Consider the following 19,003-nt stretch of genomic DNA (forward strand, 5'->3'; position numbering starts at 1 on the left):
TGTCTTTTTGTCCTCATTTGATACTTTATTCAATGTTTTGTTGATAATTCTTATTTTAATATATTATGAATTGTGTATGGTCATCTCCTGTTCATTTAAGAAAATTAAAAAATCCGTAGAAAGAGAAAGTCGACTCCGGGTATCTTTGCCTCGAATTTTTTCCTTCACTGAAAAACTAAGAATGCAACAAAAACAATTACACACACACACATATATAAATACAACACATTTTAATAACTTGAAATGCCATCGATGGCCTAAAACATAACATAAAAATCTCAGCAGTCACAAGTATTGACACACAAATGAAGTAGGAACACATACAGACTGATAATATAAAAATAGTCAACAGTCAATCGGCATATTGTCGTCTTACTCAATTATTTTTTATAATGACAATTAAGTGCAAATCTCCACTTCTACTCTAATTTAGTGTACCACACTGCCCCGAAAAGACCAAGGTTCGTGGAAACGGAACAACACTGAAGGCACATAGAAGAGACAGCACGGGGTGAGTGATATAATAGTTGTGCAACACAGTAAATCAATACTTACATTTGTTGCCAACACTTTTAATTATCAAGTTTATCAATTTGTTGTTGCAGCTCTAATATGCACTGTAATGTTTCAACAGTAACACATGCTGTTGGACAATGTAGGCTATTGTAGTGTGTTAGTACTACAGGGTTTCACATTAAATACTCATTGGAACATGCTATAATATGCATCATTTGAACGCTGAAATACTCTACATCCTAGTTGTCATATAATATTAGTATTTTTTTTAAGTTCAATTTTGGGTGCACCTCACATATTCCAGCTTTGAAACTAATGCTGCAACAACTAATTGATTAAATCGATTTAAAAAATTGTCGCTATCGAATTTGACAATCAGTTTTTGCCGGCAGCTATGAGCAATCCCATTTGGGTCTTTGTGTGTAATGTGAGGCTCCGCGCATGCGCCAGTGATTAAAGCAAGAAAGAGAGAGTTCACTGCTAGTCTGCTACACTCAGGTTGCTTTGCTGAATCAATAACTTTACGAGGTTTCGAGAGTTAGATTGTCTTTTGTGTTGTTAGATCCAGTGTGCCTCTGTCAGAGGTGAGTAAATGAAGCCAATTGTATTGTTTGTATTCTTTGCTGTGAGACATTACTGTTTAGCACGGAGCGCTAAACCATTTAGCGATTATGCTAATCAGAGTCTAAAGTGTCCATTTGTATTGTGTTTTGGAGAAGCATATTAGCACTTGAGTTATTGCGAGACAGTAAAGTTGTTTCATTTCTTTTTATGAGAAACCACACACACAATACCATTCATATAACAGCTTTCAACAGAACATTCAAACTATAAATTGTCGTACAAGAGAGTGTGCTTTGAAATTGGATATGGATTGTATTTATGAACAACTGTTCTATATAGAAAAGTGATTAATTGCAGTCTGCCCTGCGTCTGGCTGGCAACCAATTCAGGGTTACCCTGCCTACTGCCCGTAGTTAGCTAGGATAGGCTCCAGCACCTCCTCGACCCTCGTGAGGATAAGCAGCATGGAAAATGAATGAATGACTGAATGAATGAGCAGGACTTCTGTGTGATTTGTGTAAATGTTCCAAAATGTACCGAAAGTGAGCCAAAATAAACAGAAAGTGACCCCTAAGTACTCTGAAATTATCAAGAAAGTGACCCAAGATTAACTACCATTGACAACAGTAGACATTAAATTCATTTAATCTGGAGGACTTTGATTGCTCATATTCAGTGCCATTGTGCTAAACGTCCAGTTCATTTTGACATTCAAAATGAATTGGGTGTCTAATGCCATCAATGCCAGCCAATGAGTTAACAAAAAAGTGACCCGAAAAGCGGATTTTGACTTTTGTGGGGGGCCAAAACATGTTGATGACACCGAATTAATTTACAATATATACTAGTATATATACAGTATATACTGTATATGTGTATACATACAGCGATCCCTCCCTACTTCGCGCTTCAAATTTTGTGCCCTCAGTCCATCGCGGATGTTTTTTCCAATTAAAAAATAAATAAATAGATGCAGTATTTTATCGAGCTGTCCCAATCCGATCACATACACTCTCACTCTTGCTCTTAACGTTTTTCTTGGTGAGGCAGTGCTCTGGAGTTGCTGACTGAAGTTAACGATGATTGACAGACAGTTAAGGTTTGATCTTGCCAGAGACACTTGTAAGTCGAAATTTCAAAGCGCCGCATGCGTTAACATTTTTTAACTTGCTGAACAGTTGTTGTGGCAACTCATTGTGTCAAGTCAGCAGCTTGAGTGGATTTGAGTGGACTCACTCAAAGAAGCATTTAAGACATAAGCATTTTTTTTACTTTTTCAAAAATGGATTGGGCATCTATTTTATTTCTTATTTAAAAATAGTTCGGTGGGACAGTGACATGTTTAAAATTTATCATAATTATTACATTTGAAGTGCTTAAGAACAATTTATTAAAAAATATATATATACTTGTACATAAAAAAAAATTATACTTTGGGAAAAAAGTGAAAAAAGTGAAAAAAAATTGTGGGGGTGTCGCTACTTCGTGGTGTATCACTTATCGCAGCAGGTTCTTCTCCCCATTAACCGTTAAAAACGAGGGATCACTGTACATACATACTGTACATCTTGACACTGTTCGTGTTCAATCCTCGGTTCAAGCGCAGTTGTTGTTGAAGCGTTTGACAGCTCAGGTTTAAAGAAATTCTGTAGTTTTGGCTAAGCAAAGCAAAGGACCGTTTCCAAGGTGCAAGTCACATGATCTGTTCGAAACATAATTTTGACCCAAAATTTATTAACTTTGTCAGGAAGAGGAGGTTCAGAGTTTTTGACATTAGGCTTGCTTCGAGTTAGTGAGGAGTTTAATTAGTGGGTGGAGTTGATTTCAACAAATTGTATTCAGTTTGTCAGTTATTGGTTCGTTTTAGGGCTCCAGAGTGGTGCCTGCTTAACATGCCAAAAAGACTTCAATTCAATTCAATTGTACATTCAGTTGTACATTACATAGTCAATGGCATGCCAATAATAAAAAAAATCGATATTAACGGATCTAACATAGTCAAATAAATTCAAAATGCAGGTCATTGTTCAAAATACCCACCCGGCCAAAACAATGTCATACCAAAACTGCCGTAATTCATTTCATCCTGCTGGACTTTTTTAAAGATGCATAATGCGACCACAATAGAAAGGAATACTTCGGCCACTCGTGCTCAGTCTGCTGGGGAGTTCCTCTTGTTCCCGCAAAAAAATTAAAAAATCAATGGTGAAATAAACGATATCACGTTGCCCAGCTTGCCTAGACAGCATGTCCCCTGCAGAGCTGCTGGATTACAAATGTTGCTGTTCCTACTACAATTATTGACATACAACGATAAAGTTTTAATAACTTTATCCTGAAAACATAGCCAACACTATTGATTGTATGAGTCATCTATGACTCTCATGCTTGCATATGTTGTTTTTTATTGGTATGCTATGCAGGCACCATTGAGTCGCGCTAGCTTAGTTTAGCAACTCTGGAGCCCTGAAACTAACAAATAACTAACAAGCTGCACTGAATCTGTTGAAGTCAACTCCACCGACTACCGTATTATTGGACTATAAGTCGCACCGGAGTATAAGTCGCACCTGCCAAAAAATGCGCAATGAAAAAAAAAAAAACATATAATTCGCACCGGAGTATAAGTCGCATTTTGGGGGGAAATTCATTTGATAGAATCCAACACCAAGAACAGACATGTCATCTTGAAAGGAAATTTCAAATAAAAATACAATAGAGAACAACAGGCTGAATAAGTGTACTGTATGCTAACATTACATTATGCATAAACAACGAACTGAGAACCTTCCTGGTATGTTAATGTAACAGAGTTATTGAGATAACTCTAGTATACAGAACATGCTAACAAGCAACAATGATATAATAACGTGTTAATAATTTCACATATATGTCGCTCCAGAGTATAAGATGCACCCTCTATCAAACTATGAAAAAAAATGTGATTTATAGTCCAAAAAATACGGTAGTCAAACCCCTGCTAACTAAGATTAAGCCTTATGTCAAAAATTATGAACTTCCCCTTTAAATTCATATCGGAAAAAGAAATTGTATCTTCTAATTTGTCTATAATATTTGGACCTTTCGACTGTAATGACACTTTTTGTAGTTTTTTAATTAAACATGGTCATAAAATAGCATAAAATAGAGAAGACATTTTTCTTGAAAGCACTTATTGTGACAAAATGCAATACTATATTCAATCATGACTGAGATGTGGGTTTAACATTGTAGATGGTAGTGATAGAGCAGTTCAGAGCATCAAGTTTACATATACAGATAGTGTAAGTAAGCTACATTTGATTTGATTTAATGAGATGAACGAGAAAAAAATTAGTACGAAATCAAACCAAATGCGGGTTTATGTGTTTTAATTAGATCGACAATTATTTGTAGAATCATTTTCTATTAATGTGGGGTCATTTACTATTTGTGTGAGAAAAAAAAATCCTTCTAAATGTTCATTCTGTACAGGTTTTCCAAGGAGATTCAGACTTTTCTTTTGGGGGGTTAAAATTCACCAAGTTGTTGATCACCCCAATGCGGGTTTATGTATTTCATGTTGGTGGCTTTAGGGAGAGCTGTAGAACAATAGAGAAAAGGGAGAATGTGTCCAGGAAACTCTAACAATGCCTTTACAGAGTGCTCAAAGAGTAAAGAAAACGTTTTCAAGGTCTAAAAACCAAACATTTCAATTATCCGCTACCCAAATGTGAAAACTGACAAATCACTTTAATTTTGAAGATTGAGTGTTGTGATTTGCATCATGTTAAACCTTCTTGTTGTTCTGAGTGTTGTTTCTTCTCTTATTTAACTTAAGTGTGAATTTAAACAGCAGAAAGGCTTGCTTAAACGATCATTTCAATTATCTTTGTCCGTTGTGTCACAGTACTTCCCTCTGAATGAGGAAATGTTTTAGTTTTTCACATCACAATTAAAAGTAGAATATGCCTGACCTCTATTGGTTAAAAGTGGAGGTGTGTGATTATTGAAGCTACAGAGAAGTGAAGACCTCAGAAGTCAGAAGTCGCTGCACCCCCATCGAAGTCCTTGGACAAGAGCACCGCCTACTGGTGTATGTTGGTGTATGCATAGGGGTCATGTGAGTTTATCTGCCCATTTCGATTCAACTCAAAAATCGAATGCGGCTTTGAACTATACATTTATAGTCTTACCTGGGTTATAATAACATGGTGCAAGGGATTGATTGTTTGATGCTGAGACGTCCTCAGACAGCAGACAGGCAGCTTGTAGAATAAAACTGATGATGGAATGCTGCCCTGCAATGTTTTCCAGACTCACTCTGTGACAACTGTAACCCAAACTTGACCGCCTTGAAAATTCCTTACATTTTCTTTTACTTCATTGTTGCTGTGCTGCTATTTGTTTCCGAAATGACAAGAGAAAGAAGTTGTGCACGTGTGTTTTCCCAACCGTAGCCACTATACAGGTTAAACAAAGCAGACCAGGAACTACAGTTTGCCATTTGCTAATAATAGCTCAACAATCTTAGGTGTTAAAAGTATAGTCTGTACATCAGTAAAAGTTCAGATAACTTTTTTACAAAAATAAAATAAAACACAGCTAAAGGGAGAATACAGACTCTAAGCTTTTACAGTGTATCACAAAAGTGAGTACACCCCTCGCATTTCTGCAGATATTTAAGTATATCTTTTCATGGGACAACACTGACAAAATGACACTTTAACACAATGAAAAGTAGTCTGTGTGCAGCTTATATAATAGAGTTAATTTATTTTCACCTAAAAAATTAACTAAAAAAATAGCCATAAATATCTAAACCCCAGGCAACAAAAGCGAGTACACCCCTTAGAAACTACGTACATCCCTAAATGTCCAAATTGAGTACTGCTTGTCATTTTCCCTCCATAATGTCATGTGACTCGTTACAGGAGTGCTGTCAGCATTGCTGCAGAGATTGAAAAGGTGGGAGTCAGGCAGTTAGTGCTTAGACCATACGACACACTCTACATCAAATTGGTGTGCACGGCTGTCACCCCAGGAGGAAGCCTCTTCTGAAGACGATACACAAAAAGCCCGTCCGTCTCATCAGACCATAGGACATGGTTCCAGTAATCCATGTGCTTTGTTGACATGTCTTCAGCAAACTGTTTGTGGGCTTTCTAGAGCTTTCTTAGATATTAATAGCTACATTTTTAGTTAATTTGAGGGGGAAATAAATTAGCTCTATCATATAAGATGCACACAGACTACTTTTCATTGTTTCAAAGTGCCATTTTGTCAGTGTTGTCCCATGAAGAGATACTAGTATACTTAAATATCTGTAGAAATGCGACAGGTGTACTAACTTTTGTGATACACTGTAAGTACAAAAGAAGAAATGGATATTCACTGTCAAATGTACATGCATATAGACCCTACTCACCGACGTCACAGAATGACGTGTCGCTGTATCCGGCCGCCATATTGTCCGTCTCTGTTTAGCCCTATTCTCAATGGTTTCAATTAGTTGTTCAGTTTATAGAGCAATTCATGGAAGCCCCAGTGCTTTCAGACGCTGTAAACTCATTGGATGCGTTGCATAAAAGGCGTTATGTGGAAAAGCTTCAGTCTATCCATTCGCCAGATCCATATTTGATGCCTAAATCGATATTTTTTGACCTGCTGTCGTCGCCCTCTCTGCCTGACATCTGCTACCCTGATATCTACAACTATCTTTTCCACAGAAACTCGGCCTATTCCCACGACACTTTGAAAAACATTAAGAGCAGCACTCCAAGCAACATTACCCTGTGTGATTTCTAAAATGGCGACAGCAAATGTGACACACAGAGGGGCTTGCTTACATTTGTTTAAATATATTGTTCTATGTAAATCAGCCAAGGTAGCCCCCCGCATTTTTACCACACCAAATCTGGCCCCCTTTGCAAAAGGTTTTGACACACCTGTTTAACTGATGATCCGTAGACGAGGCCAGCTTCTTTCACTTGGTACCAGCTAAATATTATTCTAAATGTAATGATGGTGGAAGAAATAAGCATCTTGAATTTGAAACTGTATGCTGTCGGCGATTAGCCTCGCAATGATCTTAATTGTGGTTGTCAGCCCAAAACCCTCTAAATATTTATTAAATGCTTCTTACCAGATATAAAATGACTACTACATAATCCGTGGTAATCGTTTGGAGCCCAGTTTTCTCGTCGAATTGCAGCAGTCCATCTCGCTCTCCTCTCCGGGTCTCTATATGGTAGAACTTCAAGTCTCTCCGTCTATCTTCTCTGTTATTGCAACCAACCGCCACACACGCTTTCACCATTTTGAGTATTAATGTTAACGAGCAGAAAAACACGCCATAATATGAGGAATTTACGTAGCGGTAATGCGTCAAAACGACGAGTAGACGGACAAGATGGCACGGAGGCGTGGCTGTGACGTCATGTGAGTAGGGTCTATATAATATGTTTTAATAATTTGGCCTAGTGTGTGTATTTGTGTACACCAGGGGGGAATCTCTGCATATGAATAACTTCGGACTTTTAATAACCTGCCATTGGCTTTTGCTGAGAAGAATTTGTTGTTTCATGGCATGCTTTTAGGCTATCCAAAAATGTGACTCACTCAAAATTGTAAATTATGTTAAAACCTTATATGTGTTTCGATATTTTTTGTCTTTTTTTTTTTTTTAATGCTAGAAGTTGGGAGCTTTTGGCTGGCGGGAAACATAGAAAAGGAAAGGCTTAGACCTAATGCAAGATGCCCCCCCCCCCCAACCAATTAGCCACCTACAGGCCTTTTTCAGTAGGGAAATAAATCAATATCAATAGGAATAATAATAATATATACAGTGGTATGAAAAGGTATCTGAGCCTTTTTGAATTTCTCACATTACTGCATAAAATCCCCATCAAATGTGATCTTTGTCAAAATCACACAGATGAAAAAAGTGTCTGCTTTAACTAAAACCACCCAAACATTTATAGCTTTTCATATTTTAATGAGGATAGTATCTCTAACAATGACGGGGGGGGGGGGGGGGGATAAGTAAGTGAACCATCACATTTAATATGTTGTGCCCCCACCTTTGGGACCAATAACTTCAACCAGATGCTTCATGTAGTTGCAGATCAGTCTGGCACATCGATCAGGAGTAATCTTGGCCCATTCTTCTCCACAAAACTGCTCTAGTTCAGTCAGATTCCTGGGACGTCAGGCATGAATCGCTGTCTTTAGGTCATGCCACATCATCTCAACAGTGTTCAAGTCTGGACTTTGACTTGGCCACTCCAGAACGTGTATTTTGCTGTTCTAAAACGATTCTGAAGTTGATTTACTTATGTGTTTTGGATCAGTCTTGTTGCAGCATCTATCCTCTTTTTCGCTTCTACTTTCTGACAGACGGCCTCAGGTTTTCCTACAAAACATCCTGATAAACTTTTGAATTCATTCTTTGCAAGGTGTCCACACCCTGAGGCAGAAAACCAGTGAGCTGTTCCATTTTTCCTCCACGCATGACGAGGTGTGTTACTCCCAAACAATTCACCTTTGGTTTCATCAGTCCACAAAATATTTTACCAAAACTTCTGTGGAGTGTCCAAGTGCCTTTTTGCCAACATTAAACGAGCAACACTGGACTGTGCCAGTGATTTCTGTAAGTCTTCTGAAAGTCTTTAGCAGACTTTCTTGGGCTCTTTTTTTAACTCTCTGAGTATTCTGCGTTGAACTCTTGGCGTCATTTTTGGTGGACGGTCTTTCCTTGGGAGAGAAGCAACAGTACTAAACTCTCTTCATTTGTCGACAACTTCTCTGACTGTCGATTGATGAACAGCCAGACTTTTAGAGATGGTTTTGCATCCTTTCCCAGCTTTATACAAATCAACAATCCTTTATTGCAGGTCTTCAGACAGCTCTTTTGACCGAGCCATGATGCACATCAGACAATGCTTCTCATGAAGACAATTCTTACCAAGTGTGTGTTTTATAGTGGGCAGGGCAGCTTTAAACCACTCATCAGTGATTGGGCACACACACCTGACTCAAATTGTTAGGTAAAAATTGGTTTCAATTGCTCTTTAAGTCTCCTTAGGCAGAGGGTCCCCCCCCCCTTTCTGTCATTGTTTGCATGTTATCCTCATTAAAATATGAAAACCTATAAATGTTTGGGTGGTTTTAGTTGAAGTAGGCGCTGTTTTTTTCATCTGTGTGGTTTTGATAAAGATCGGATCACATTTTATGGTGATTTTATGCAGAAATGTGAGAAATTCCAAAAGGTTCTGATACTTTTTCATGCCACTGTATGATATTTACTGTATTTTGAAGTGATCTGTGAATAAGTAGTTGCCCCTAAAAGATGGAACCAAAGATCCTTTGTCTGATGTAACTAAGTCAAGTCAAAAAAAAGTGCTAAGAAACGTGTGTTCTGCTACACTCCAGTTTGGAAATTCAGGCAGTGGTGGAATGTAACGAAGTAAAAGTACTTTGTTACTATACTTCTACACATTTTTGTGTATCTGAACTTGAGTACAAATATGAAGTGGTACTTATGCCTTTTACTTCAATACATTTTACTGCATGTATCTGTACAATACTCTACTACTTTTGAAATTGTCACCTGCGTTAAACGTTACTTTTTTCCTTTTCCTTTTTTTTGTGTCATTGTGAATTGATAGTTTTGTTTTCATGCCTCCGGCGCAATCAATAAGCCCTGTACAACTATACCGTTACTGAGCACTAGAGGGAGCAAATGGAGTATAGGCAAGATTAGGCAGGTGAACAAGATATTGACCAATTTAAAAAATCAACAATGAGAGCAGCGCGGCTTCAAATGGGTGCTGCACACTCTCGCAAAGTAGGTAACTGATAGTTGCTTGCAATCCACCATTAAAATTAATTTTGGATTTTTTTTTTTTAGCTTGTTAAGCTTCTGTTTACAATGCAGTCAATTTTATGACTTATTTTTCCCATTCTGCACGGTTACAGAATATATTTACACATAAAATATAAAAAATACACAGTACAGGCCAGAAGTCTGGACATACCTCATTCAATGCAACACAAATAAAGGTCCCAACCCCACTGATAAAGCAATCACGTCCTGTAATCAACCCTGAAAATGCATACTTTTAAAGTAAAAAACCATTTTAGGTGACTCCCTCTTGAACCTTATCAAGAGAATGGCAAGAGTTTGCAAAAACGTAATCAGAGCAAAAGATGGCTACTTTAAAGATACTAAAATATTATACATATTTTTAGTTACCTTTTTCTGCTATGTATATAACAAGAAAATCCGCCATGCACCTGTATTGTGGGAAAACAATCAAATTGAGACACTGTTATAAATCGTCGCATTTCGAGCATGTCTTCATATGTTGAGCCAAACGACGGGTGAAATTTTACGTTGGATGTCGAAATGATCGTATGTCGAGATACCACTATATATCATGATATACCTGTATTACGATACTGCCATTGACAATGCTAGACAACCAATTCATTTACATTTAGTTCCCATTAGGGAAATTCATCTTCACTGGCTGTACAGAACATTACAGAGTACATTACGTTACATTACACTGACAGCACTCCATTCCCCCTCAAAAAAAAAAAAAAACAACAACCCGGGAGAGGGTGAATTCTCCACTAAAATAGAGTATGTTAACTAATTGGCTGTGACGGTGCCATTGACGGTGGCAGATGTCCAATTCATTTTGACTGGGAGGGGGCAAATGGACAACTGTTCATTCTCCCCTCGGCTCTAATAAGCCACAATTGTTCTGTTTTACTACAATATTTTATTAGAAACACATTATATATTGTGATTTATTTAAAACAACATGACAATGGCCCAAAGCAGACAGCCAGAATAACCAAGGAGTGGCTTCGTAAAAAGCATATCAAAGTTCTGGTGGGGCCTAGCCAGTCTTCCGACCTAAAGCTAATAGAAAATCTTTGGAGGAAGCTCAAACTTCGTGTTTCACTGTGACAGTCCAGGAACCTGATTGATCTATAGAAGATCTGTGTGGAGCACTGGTGCAAAATCCCTGCTGCGGTCTGTGCAAACCTGGTGACAAGTTACTGAAAATGTTTAACCTCTGTAATTGTAAACAAATGCTACTGTACCAAATATTGAAATTGATTTTCTCAGGTGTTCAAATACTTATTTACTACAGTATAATACAAATACATTGTTAAACAATTATACACTGCGATTTCTGTAATTATATATTTTTTCTTTAGATTGTCTCTCACAGTGAACAAGCACCTACCATTAAAATTTCAAATCCGCCCATCATTTCGTAGTAGGAGAACTTTCGCAGAGTGGTCAAATACTTACTGTATTTTCCTCACTGTATGCTTAGTATGTAATTTGTTTATTTAGCAAATTTTGGATCATGAGACTCCAACTGAATGTAAAAGAGTGCTTATTCACGGCCACTATAAAGCTTCGGGAGCATCATCAGATAAGGGTGGAAAATCCGAGAACACCAGCAGGATGATCATCAATCTGAACAGCGCTTTTTACGTGAAAAAAATATGATGGTTGGTGACCCGGTTCCGATTGGGTAAGGCAGCACTGTCGTCACGGAGGCGGAGCCCATTAGACGTCTTGGTTGAGGCAAACTGCATCAAAGTTTTTGTGTGCTGTGATGCACCGGCTATCTGCAAAAATAATAAAACTGCTGTTTCGCTGTAAATCCTAATCATATGTAAAGCACACTACAGCTCTGGATGCCAACAATCTCGATAATTATATTAGAATACGTTTGATCACACAAGTTTACCGTGAAGATGTGCAAACAAAAACTAGAGTTCTTGACAGCAAACACTCTGCTGCTACGTCACGAGAGTATAAGAGTGTTTGCTGTCACTGTCACTAGAAGAACTTACCACATGAACACTACTGGTTTTGTCCTACTCCTGTCTCATCCTGTCTTTCCTGCTCATTTTGCTTTTGCTGCTCGTTTTGTGAACTATCGACAGTGCTATCCTGCTCATTAAGTTCCTCTCGGGTTCAAACTGAAAGGGCAGAAAAGATGAGACGTTTATGTCACTAGAGTCATACTCTGAAAGCCCGGCAGCACAACATGTTGACGTACTGCCCACAGTGCATTGCGACATTAACAACAATGGCGACCTAATAGTTAGATCTAAAATATAATAGACCTAAAACTAATTTTACAAATTTGATAAAAATGAAAACATCAAGAAGGGTTTAATATCAAATTATTATAACTCATACTAAAATTTATCGTTAAGAACTACAAGTCTTTATGTCCGCGGATCTATAATACCGGTAGTTATATTGTAGAAAAAAGGTAGAAGATGATGTTGGTGAGTCTCGTAGCTCGTGATTTGAGTTTGCATTGACATGTTCGGCCACTCGTGTCTCTTGTAACTCTCTAGTCTCTGCCGGGAGTTCCCCCCCGGAACACAACATGCCCCACATACCTTCCATAGGTGAATTCTGTTATGAGGTAGTGGTCACTACACAGTTCCCCACAAGAATTGAACCACAAAGGACGCCAGGCGTAACCCGACTTAACGGAATGAACGGGTTGGACGCCTGTGGCGTCGGTGGTAGATAACCGAATGGACGATCAGGACATCCAGGATGCCAAGTGTGGGACGTCTGAGCAGGACGATCGGGAGGATGTCCGGGATGCCAGGTGTTAGACGACCAAGCAAGACGATCGGGAGGGCGTCCGGGATGCCAGGCATTGGACGATCGAGCAGGACGATCAGGTCAGAACGAGGAGTGCGTCGTGCAGCACCATCCAGGCGTGGACGAAGAAGCGGGCGTCCAGAGAGGCAGCATACGTTGCTCAGCCGTGGCTGATGATGAGGTCGAGATGTGGGACGTGCAGAGGCACCCAGTAGAGGCTGGAGACGAGGGACACATGCGCGGTGGTTGGAGTAGTCCGGTCGTGGCCGGGAACGACTGGGGGAAACGAACCAAGGTTGTTGCAGGAGCGATGGACACGCCGAAATCGGTGTTGAAGCGGTGAACAAGTAGAGTCGGCGGCGGCGGCGTTCGCAGTCGCTGGCAGAGGAGCAACCTTGGAGACTTCCAGAGGCGCTGGCACAGCAGCGAGGTTAGCGGCGGCGGCCAGCGGTGCTGGCAGAGGAGCGACCTCGGAGACTTTTGGAGGCGCTGGAGCTGGAGTGACATCAGCAGTGGCCAGAGACACGGGCACAGAATTGATGTCGTCAGGAAGACCAAGAGCAGATGCTGCGTCGACAAGAAAACCATGGCCGGACGGGACGCCGGAGAAGGTGAGGTACAGACATGGCGTCGTCGAGGAGGCCATATGCGGGCGCGGCGGTGCCGAGAAGGCCTGAGACTGGCGTGGCAGCGTCGAGCACCGTCGAAGCTGAGGCAAGCGAGAGTGTCGCTGGAGGCGAGACGGCAGCGTTGGCGTCGGCAAGCACCAGAGCAGGAGCGAGCTGTGGTGGCGTGGGCACTGGAACGGAAGTATGACTGCGAGGAACTGGGGCGGAAGCACCGCCATCGTCAGCGAGAACCTCGAGCAGTAGGGCTCTCGTGGCGGGTACCGCGGGCGTCTTTGAATTCGATAAAACATACAATGTTTCAAAATACATGAGACGGTCCGCCTTATGCGCCTCATACTTGTGCTCCTTTGGTGGAAAAGCAACGAAGCGCTGAGCTTTGCCCAGCGTCGAGTACCCGAGCGCGGCCACCACGTGGTAGAAGCGCATGGTATCATCTGAAATACCATGGAGGACGAACTGCGCCACCGTGCATGCGAACCACGCGGCCGCAGAAGACTCCTTGAAAATCGCTAGCTTGAAAAAACTATTGCTTTAAGTCAGGGGCGTCCAAACTTTTTGCAAAGGGGGCCAGATTTGGTGTCGTAAAAATGTGGGGGGCCGACCTTGGCTGACGTTTTTAACATAGAACAATTAGGGCTGTTCAAATTATTGCGTTAACGGGCGTTAATGAATTTTTTCTAATTAATCACGTTAAAATATTTGACGCATTTAACGCACATGCCCTGCTCAAACAGATTAGAATGACAGCAAAGTGTCATTTCCACTTGTTACTTGTGTTTTTTGGTGTTTTTTCGCCCTCTGCTGGCGCATGGGTGCGACTGATTTTATGGGTTTCAGACTTCAGCACCATAATTATCATTGACATCAACAATGGCGAGCTACGAGTTTTTGATTGAAAATTTTACAAACTTTATTAAAACGAAAACATTACGAGGGGTTTTAATATAAAATTTCTATAACTTGTACTAACATTTATCTTTTAAGAACTACAAGTCTTTCTATCCATGGATCGCTTTAAGAGAATGTTAATAATGTTAATGCCATCTTGTTGATTTATTGTTATAATAAACAAAGGTACCTTGAGGTTCCCACCCCTAGTTAGGATACCAGAAAAATCTGGACAGGTTGAGTTATTAAGTATTTGTACTTTGCTACAGTTAACAAGTCATTGTTTCGCAATGGAGAGGCTGGACTCTGAAGAAGTGATTGTTTGTCTTCCATACAGAAAATGGGCCTGTTTACGTAGTGTTTCATTGACGGCTTTCCTGGGTGACATGGCTTGGAGGGAAGGAAGGTCTTTTGTGTGTGAGTAGGCCGCGTCGGTCACACCCATCTCTGGCTCTCCCCCTCCCACAGCGCCCGCCATGTTCTGGAGGAGGGGAAACCTTTAGCTTGGCGTTAGCATTAGCAACACTTTAGCTAGGCGGAGGCGCAACAAGCTTTTGAACGCCGCAGTAAGTACACTATCCTGATTTTTTTTTTTAAACCTCTGGAATAGGGGAACACGTTTAGGTTTTAGAGCCCTTGACCCCAATTCAAGTCTGACCAATTTCGACCCATACGGTAAGATGCTGCCTATTTATAATACGTAGAGGAATTATTTTTGATGTTTTCCTGAGTCCCTTAATCCAGTTTTTAGTGGTGATGTCTCCAACGAGTACCCGTCTCGGCTAGTAGTGAATTGGCCACATAGCTTAGCATGGTCGTCAACCGATTAAGTATATATGGGTCAAATAGAATGTGTAGACGCAGAGTCGGATATAATTCCAGTAAAGACAAAGCAAATGGTACGATTCGGTCCTAAACTGGCTACATTTGACACTGTTAAATCGATCAAAAGAAGAGATACAAGCTCTGCGGGCGGCTAGCTTTGCTTCCAACTTTTTCCCCCGTCGAAGTGTTATAACACTCGGCGTGAATAAAGTAAATTTTGACTCAAACGTCTTATCCACAGACGTGAGAAAATGAACAGTAACTGCGAACTGAGTTTCCATAAGGATTTATTGCTAATAAAGTTAACTCAAGCAAGTTTACTCACAAGTTTTCTCGCTAACATTAGCGCTAACCATCAGATGGCACCTAAGCCTTTTAGATTAAGATTGCGAACGCTCAAGATTTTCTAAACGTGTTTTTTCATGTTAAAGTCACTATCGGAATACATTTCGTGTTTGAGTGAGCCAGATTGTGTGTTTAAGAGTAACTAACGCTACGTCAGTGGCTAGTGAGGGAGCAATCACGTCAGTTCAAGCAATAACTGTGATTTTGTTCTGTTTATTTTTCAGTTTCACGGATGTTCATATTTTCCTATTGATGCATACTGTTTCCAATAATGATCGATCCCACATTTTGCCCTCTAGCCTTTTGTTGCGGTTTTGCGTCATTCAGCATTACGCTGCCAGGGCGCTGTCTCTACAGTGCTGGCTTCGTTTCTAACAAAAATTGGAAGATTGCACACACGTCTTTATTTATTATTGCCGTTGTCTTTGAAGTCAACCTTACATCACTTCCTTAATGATTTTACTGCCTTGAATTATCATTCATCACGTCCCACCAAAACGCTTCAACCTCCAAGCTGAAGAGAGTAGAGCTGTCACTGTTATTTTTGGGGGATTGATTATGGTATTGGTCATTCAATAAAAAAATGTCAATGTGCGGTTTAAATCGATTTAATGAAGAATCATTGTTTTAACTCTTGGAAATTTGAAATATCTTCAACAGAAACTGATATTTTTACACCTCCCTTTTTTTATTTATTTCAGCATAATTTCTGATTACATTGATCAACTTTTATTCCTGTCAGAAAAGCGTTATTTCTGAAAAGTTGTACTTCGCAACCTAATTTGTGATGAACATAAGTGTTTTTTAATAAGACAGTTCACGAGATAATACTGTTATGGAATATTACATTGCCTTTGAAGTATTAGGATTAGTTATGACATTTTTTTGCACATTCCTGTTGGTTTATCAAATTTATTTTAGAAAGCCATTAAAAAAAAAAGCTTAAACAAAGATGTTAAATTTGGCAAAGGTATTCAAAATCTGTTGAGTTGAGTTATTGACTTTGTGTATGTGTTTCTTTTTGTGGGGGAAATAAAGTAAATTTACAAGGCCCCGTGTGAGGTAATAACTACTTCATTAGATATGTGACCTTTCACCCCCCCCTTAGTTAGTTGCTAAGCCGACAAGCTTCGTCACTCCAACGGCACAAGCCATTGCAGGCCGTCAAATATTTGAGTGATTTATTTTGGAGCAATACGAGTGCAACATTCTCCAGATCGAGGCAAAATGGTTTAAAATATGCAGCGGAGGGTTTTATTGAAAATGTAAAATATTGTAGCAAGCTATCGAGGAAAAATCATACTGGTTCAACACTGACTGCAAGCAAATGGTTTGGATACTAACAAGTCCATTCACAAAATGTTACATGAAAAATAAGTTCAAGGCACATTATACGGACGCTATGTTTACATAAAAAGAGGAAACATCACATTAATGTTGGTGCACTTATAGAACGGACTGCGAATGAAGACATGGAGTTAACTAACATTAGCTAAGGAACCAGCTATGTTTCTCGTGCTGTAGACGTTTTAGCGATGGCATCCTAGTAAGATATAATAATCGATATCAGGAACTACAGCTTTGATATCCAGTTTAATGAATGTTTTTGCCTCAGCATTTTAGGCAAGATAGCTTACTAGTTAGCTTCTGATGTTAGCTTGATCTTTTAGATATAATGTACTTGTTTATTTTGGGGACATTAAAATGGGAGTGACAATGTGTTATTTAATCCCTTAGAATCCTGCTTTTTTTCTGGCTTTGGGAAGGGAAAGAACCACATTCATACTGGTATACTCCTGGGATACCTCGTGTCTGATTTACCATGAATACTCACCTATAGGTCGCTTTGGCAGATAGGTCGCACCTCTACTTTGTGGATAAAAAAATTAACTGTTAGGTATTTTAGGTTGACCCTCATATTGGTTGCTCCATAATATGGGAGATTTTTCCACAAATATTTGGAAAATTTTCGTGACCAATTTGACTGCAACAAAACTGAGTACATTTTATTGTTTATGGTCTGTATCTTTAGTCAGCAACAGCTTGGATACATAGTATCAGCTTAGATCCCATGACAAACAATGCCAATGTGGTAAATATGTTAAGTTTCTAGTTTTTGTTTCTTAACTCATTCACTCCCAGCCATTTTCACCAGAGCAAGGCACTTCGCTCCCGGCCGTTTTACTGGATTTTTACAGATTTTGCAAGGGCCACAGAAAATTCTGTTCTATTGCTATATAAACATGGAACCCACCAAAAGAAAGATTAGACTCTCTTCTTTCAGCAGAAAAAAGTAAGTTCATATCTTTTTCCATTCTTTAGAAATCAGCACTAGAAAATAGCTTAGTTTGAGCAATTTTCCAATTTCTGATGTAAAAACAGAGAAATTGAGCTTTTTGTGAAAGCATACATTTCAAACATAACTTTGACTTTAACACAGCAATTTTTTGCTTTAGTTACATCCCAAACATCTGAATAAGGTTTTCCTTTTACAAAATAACAGAAACGACAAGACAAATAGAGCTTTTGAGAACAAAGTAACAATTTATTTACTCATAACTAACTGAAAGATGACGCTATTGTGGCCGTGACAGCCGGTTAAACTTTTCCCTCATCGTTGCCTGTCTCAAAAAGATGAATTATTTTGAGTCTCTGCCGGCTCTGCTCGCGAGCCGCACGGACTCAACGGCATCTAGTGGTTCCGGTCGTTCTGCTCGGTTGTCCAGGGCCTGGCATCCCGGGCATCCTATCGGTTGTTCTGCTCGGTTGTCCGCCGCCTGGCATCCATTCGGTCGTCTTCCGCCGGCGCCCTGGCTTTGCGGCTTGGCCGTTCGTTACCGTTGAATAGGGTTGTGGGTCTTACCAAATGCGCTATATTGCTTTAAAATGGATTTTCAGCTTTGTGCTTTGGAGCTAAATTGAATCATGACTGAGAGATGTCTTTTTTGAAAAAACAAAACAAAACAAAATGTAAAAGACGTATAAATACGCCTTTGGGACACTGAAACAATTAAAAATAGAATGTATTTATACGTTTTTGGGAGCAAATGAGTTAACTGTTACGGTAACTCTTCCTCATCATACTGTATGGAAGCCCTTAATTTCCTCATCATCACTGTACTGATTAAGCCCTGCACCTAGTCAAGTACTGGATGACTGGATGATGGGTAGGAGTTTGTTATGACGTGCCCCAAGTGCAGTTGAAGAAGCGAAGCAAACACAGCGAGTCCATTTCTCAGTTCCAGTAGTTTATTTCAGGTGGTGTATTTTAACTTAAGTCAAATGCACTTTATGCAAATTAAAGTAACACACCAAAAGACTCAAAAACGTTTTTACAACGGAACAAACAAAATGAGTCCAATCCATTCCAGCACAATGCACTAAGCCACATTCAAAAACTGTTTTGCCCTCCTAATTACCAACATCTGTGACATGATTAGCCATTTTAAGCGTGCTAGGGCTGATTTCAGGTCAGACGCGGTTTACAGCCCCAAGTGGTAAGGAGTAAAATCACAAATAACAACACAAATCAGGAGTATGGCTGACACAATCACTATCACTTTCGAACATTTTTCTCATTTCCTTTTTGTGTGCT

The 19,003-nt window shown here is 39.7% G+C and overlaps 1 protein-coding gene across 7 annotated transcripts in view; it reads left to right on the top strand.

Annotated features, from left to right (window-relative positions):
- Positions 1-492: 492 nt before the first annotated feature.
- epn2 (epsin 2) overlaps positions 493-19,003 on the top strand; it is a 61,990-nt gene continuing 43,479 nt past the window's right edge. The window contains exon 1 of one of the 7 annotated variants that reach the window (XM_057817408.1): positions 493-511. The gene's annotated coding sequence lies outside the window, so the exon portion shown is untranslated. Of the gene's footprint in view, positions 512-14,613; positions 14,914-14,941; positions 17,702-19,003 lie in introns of those variants that run through there. The other 6 variants (XM_057817410.1, XM_057817411.1, XM_057817405.1 and 3 more) reach the window with 6 other exon arrangements.

This window comes from Corythoichthys intestinalis, chromosome 16 (genome assembly GCF_030265065.1).
Source record: "Corythoichthys intestinalis isolate RoL2023-P3 chromosome 16, ASM3026506v1, whole genome shotgun sequence".
In the NCBI taxonomy this organism is placed as follows: domain Eukaryota; kingdom Metazoa; phylum Chordata; class Actinopteri; order Syngnathiformes; family Syngnathidae; genus Corythoichthys; species Corythoichthys intestinalis.